General features: G+C 33.2%; 1 non-coding gene across 1 annotated transcript; it reads right to left on the bottom strand.

Moving 5' to 3' along the window:
* Positions 1 to 3,891: 3,891 nt before the first annotated feature.
* On the bottom strand, positions 3,892 to 3,994 carry LOC115938652 (U6 spliceosomal RNA). The gene has a single exon (XR_004073706.2). It is a non-coding gene; the product is annotated as a U6 spliceosomal RNA (small nuclear RNA).
* Positions 3,995 to 5,542: the final 1,548 nt, after the last annotated feature.

Genomic DNA, 5,542 nt, shown 5'->3' with positions numbered 1-5,542 from the left:
CTATAATGACTATAAGTACATAAATATCAATGTAGTTTAAATGTATACAGTATTTATTCATACACATATTATATCTTCTCATCAACAAGGCCTTGAAGCAGTAAGCTAGCTTGCATCTTCCATATTACAGGAAACTGAAGTCTGACAGCAGATGTTTTAGACTTCTCATTCCCTTGTTGATCTGGATAATTCTCATGGGTCTTTTAAAACCATTCCAAGCCTCACCCTCTCTGGGAGACTTCTTTGATATTCTCTAGACTGTCAGCTGTCTATTTCCATGCTCCCTGGGCCTGCTTCTATCAGAGCATCTATTGCTTTGCTTATTCTGTCCATTTCTTCTCGATCCCACACCACTGTGCTCCTCCCTTGTTTATTTTCTAACCAGAGCTAATGTAGAATAGACACTCATCAGAGTTTGTTCATCACAAATTTGAGGGTGTATGAGAGAAAGAACACATTTCAGGTGAAAGAACACAAGCTTTGATACTCATAAAAACTTGGTTAGCATCTTTATGCTGTAACTTACTGGTTTTGGAAACTTGGATGCATTTCCTAATTTCTCTGAGCCTGAGTTTCTTCATCTGTGAAGTTTCGATAATAATACTTCTCTTATCTTGCAATGCGTGCTTTTTATTTTCAGGGATGTAGAAGAGTAAGTATATAATAAATAGATATATGAAATTTATTTCTAAATGTTAATTGAGTGTTATGTGAGTAATGATTTCTATTCCATACTGGTTTCTATTACATGCATGAAATAATAACTTGCTTATGAATAGACATTCAATGAAATGGTGGCTGGTTGACTATAGACACACATTAAAAAATTCTCCCTGTACACTGTGGCGTTATTTTCATTTACTCTTCTCATATTTTGAGAAATATCTCATTTCTTAGTTTTTATAAGCACTCTTTGGAGTATGAGTATCTTTCTAAAAAGGTAAGTATTTTCTAAGAAAGAAAGTGAAACATTTTGTGAATTACATTTCTCAAGACATGAATCTGTTTTTTCACCCTTTATGTGATCTTTATATATACACACGTACTTTTTACTTGAAAATGCATTGAATTGGCTATCAACAAGTCATATCTAGCCAAATGGAAAGTGTAAAAGCTGTTCTAGATAACTATCAGCATTTTTGATTTGGATAATTATTCCCTCTAATTAACTGAAAATTGTGATAACAACATCAGTTGTCTAAGTCGGCTTGGGCTGTCATAGGAAAATACAAAACCCTGGGTTGCTTAAACAACAGAAATTTATTTTCTCACAGTGCTGGTGGCTGAGGAATTCTGAGATCAAGGTGTCAGCAAGGCTGTTTTCTGGTGAAGGCACACTTCCTTGATTGTAGATGGTCACCTTCTTGCTATGTCCACATATGGCCTTTCTTCAGTGTGTGTGGGAGGAGAGAAAGCAAACAAACTTCTAGTGTCTCTTCTTGTAAGGATACTAATCCTGTTGGAACAGGGTCCCACCCTTATGACCTCTTTGAATCTCAGTTACTTTAGAGGCTCCATCTCCAAATAAAGCTAGCTTAGTGTTTAGGTCTTCAACATATGAATTTTAGAGGGGGGACAAATTCAGTCTGTAACATCAGTATTAATAGGAATTAAACTGTTCTTTAGTTGTGCTTATTAAAAAAAATCTATCAATCTCAGAAATTTGCAGGCAATGGATTGAATAAATCTGATATATGGACATCTTTAGTCAAATTTATTTTCACAGCCAGTATTTGCCAAAGATTTTATTTCTAAAAATTTATCTGACTAATGTATTCTAAGAAGTTATAATGATACATATGTTCAAGGATTTCCATTTCAGCATCAAAGTAATAAGAAAAGACTGGAAGCGGGCGCCTGGGTGGCTCAGTTGGTTAGGCGACTGCCTTCGGCTCAGGTCATGATCCTGGAGTCACAAGATCGAGTCCCGCATCAGGCTCCTTGTTCGGCAGGGAGTCTGCTTCTCCCTCTGACCCTCCCCCTCTCATGCTCTCTGTCTCTCATTCTCTCTGTCTCAAATAAATAAAAAAAAAAAAAAAGAAAAGAAAAGACTGGAAGCAACTTAAAGGTTTATTTTTGACTAAATGATTATGTAAGTTTTAATATGTCAATATGTTGGAATAATATGTAGCTGTTCAAAAGAATGTGGGAGATCTGTATGTATTGGTATGGAAATATGGCTAATTTATATTTTTACTGCAAACAACATAGTTGGGGAGAGTTATTTGTTTAAAACAAATGATGTGTGTATGTACAGTGGCAATACTAAATATTAGCAAGAAAATGTATGTAAATATAATAAATATCTTAGAAGGAGACCCTGGAAGGAAGGAGTTAAGTGAGAGATATTTTGCTTTTTAGCCTATATTCTTCTTTAATTTTTAAGTTATGTTTACCATGAGTATATATTACCTTTCAAATACTTTTTCAAAAGATTTTCTATAACTGGCTAGAATGAGTAAATAGAAGGGAGTGGGCCTTGAGGCCTATTCTATAAAACGTACTCTATTCAGTGGCTTATTTAGGTCAAACACACAGCTCTATTATTAAACACATATTTAATAACTACTTCTTTTTTTATAGTATATTACTTTAAAAAATTTTTTTTATTCTTATGTTAATCCCCATACATTACATCATTAGTTTTAGATGTAGTGTTCCATGATTCATTGTTTGTGCTTAACACCCAGTGCTCCATGCAGAACGTGCCCTCTTTAATACCCATCACCAGGCTAACCCATCCCCCCACCCCCCTCCCCTCTAGAACCCTCAGTTTGTTTTTCAGAGTCCATCGTCTCTCATGGTTTGTCTCCCCCTCTGATTTCCCCCCCTTCATTCTTCTAAAAGATAGAGCTGTGAAGTTATCCTAAGATTTGTAAAATAAAAAAAATTGTAAAAAACAAGAATACTATTAAGGGCACAGAGAAATATTGGTAAGCAATGCATTTATGTTACATCAAATTTCTCAGTGTAGATTGAGTCTTGAATTTTACTAGAGCACGTTGCATCAGCATATTTTGAGCCCTGGATGTTAGCATGTGTTTTTAAACAAGCAAAAATGGATTTATGATTTTATGCTGCAAACATAATTTCTTAGGAAATATATTAACAATATTGTCTTAAAAGTTTTACTTACTATACTATACAAATGTAATACATATACAAAACTATAAAAATAGGTTTGTGAAACTTCCACATTGCACTAATTTTGATTTAAAAGTGGAAGAAATTTTCTTTAAATTACATTTCTCTTTTACCAATTCATCATTAAATTGTCAAAATCCTGGGCACCTGGGTGGCTCAGTTGGTTAAGCGTCTGTCTTTGGCTCAGGTCATGATCTCAGGGTCCTGGGATCAAGCCCCACATCGGGCTCCCTGCTCAGCAGAGAGTCTGCTTCTCCCTCTCCCTCAGCCCCTTCCCCTGCTTACTCTCTCTCTCTCTCTCAAATAAATAAAATCTTTAAAAAAATTTGTCAAAATCCTTATTTAGCCCTTCCCCATCAAATACCCATATTTTTCTACAAGCATTAATAATACATTTCCCTACAGTATTAACTCCGTTTAAAATTCCATGGTTTTCATGTTTTATTCACTCTCTTCTGTAAATATTCTTTCTCAGCTTGAATTTGAATTTACATGACAGTCTATTAAACATAAAGTTGTTTTTTTTTTTTTGAGAAATGAGCTCAGGATCAGGAGTTCAGTTTCGAAAAAATCTAAGATATACCCATTCTATTCTTTTTTTTAAATTTTTTTAGGTTTGACAAATTAAAACAGCTACTTCATGTTGCAGGTGAAAATTGTAATCACTGGGAATTTTTTCAACTTCAATCCAGAGACAGTTCAGTACCCTTATTTTTATAGAATTAGTTCACATTCTCCTCTCTCTCCCCTAATATGGAATGCGTCACGAATTTACAGGTCATCCTTGCACAGAGGATCATGCTAGCCTTCTCTGTATCATTTCTTTTTTTATTTTTTTTTTTAAGTATATGTGCTGCTGAAGCGAGCACTCACATTCTTATTAAATGACACACTTGTATCCTTGGTGACCTCTCTCTCGTTACTTAAAGATGGAATTAAACTATAAATGATAGCAAATATTCCTTCAGTTTCTGTGGTTGTGGAAGAACACCAGATAGCATATTTGCAGGCTTTGTGGTATAGTTTTGGTATCAAAAACGATTTTGAGCTCATAGTTTGCTTTGATGAAATGACTACACGAAGGGAAAGGCAGTTTTCCAGTTTTCACATTAAAAGCCTAAGATACTGATTTTTTTTTCCTGGTGTTCCTATCCAAGAGAAATCTTTGTGCCATAATCCAAAGATTTGCATCAAATTAGTTAGTCTTGTTTAAATGAAAGGTTGAACAAAATCTCTTTTTTGGTATAGAAATATTATAGATGGCAAGTGCAGATGTTTTCAGAGTGCATGCCATATCGCCTTTTATTGAGTTTATATTGTGGAAATTTATAGTACTGTAAAGATTTATCTAGACATCAGTAAGTAACTGATCGTAAATGAGAAAACCTTATAGTTCCTTATGAGGCCTGTGCATTAAGCACAATGACCTTTATGCTCTTTCAAATAAAAATAAAATATAATCATAAAAACAATAATTGAGATCCTTTCTTACAGTCCATTTTTTTGAAAAATGATATCGAGCTAATTGACTCTTTATCCTTTGTATTTATCTTTTACTGCAAAGCATTTATCCTGTTGGAAAATATTGTTTTAAAATTGTAAGTGTTCTGTCTATAAAGTGTGAGGATTAGGGCTGAAAACGTTGAACAGGATAAAAATATTCATATCACTATCTTTGAAGCATTGTCAATTTATATGACATATAATTTGAAACATATGTAATATCTGTATGAATACATGTAAAGTCTACAGATAAAAACTTTGTATTTTTTAGCAGAAAACAAACATACGATGATTTCATAAATTAGAGTTGTGTACCATTTTGTAGTGAAGAAATTTTAAAGTAAGACCTCATTACTTGTAAGTGCAATCTCCCTCGGATTCTTTGTACAATAATACAAAAATCTTCCATTTGCTTGTGATCATTAATATAGTTTTCCAAGACAAATCACATTAAAAATAATGATTAACATTGGCAATAAATATGTGAATCAAATAATTTATAAGTTAAGAAATTGTTCTTGTCCACCTTGTTAATTTTCCTATAATCAACTTGGCATAGAGACATAGGAAACCATTAGTTTCTAAATTTTTATTATATGTATTAAATTTGTAGTAGGCACAATGTTTTACTGTACTTTTTATATATTTAGTACAGAACAAACTAAATGGAGTCAGTGTCTTGTGACCTATTTGTTTATAATGTTGGTAATTCTTGAGGACCCCCAAATTGTCCAGTTTCTACAAAGCTTCATAACATAGTGGCCATAATATACTCTGTGAGTTTTCCATAATGTAAAAAAAAAAAAAAAAAGCACCTGAACTTGTTTCAATGTTTTGGGTTTTGTTTTTAATTTGATTTACTCCTAAATAAAATGAAACCTAGATTTTTCAACTT

Source organism: Leptonychotes weddellii, chromosome 12 (assembly GCF_054177405.1).
Source record: "Leptonychotes weddellii isolate Sample4059 chromosome 12, ASM5417740v2, whole genome shotgun sequence".
NCBI lineage: Eukaryota > Metazoa > Chordata > Mammalia > Carnivora > Phocidae > Leptonychotes > Leptonychotes weddellii.
The sequence above is the reverse complement of the archived record's forward strand: the minus strand, read 5'-3'. Positions and strand labels throughout refer to the sequence as shown.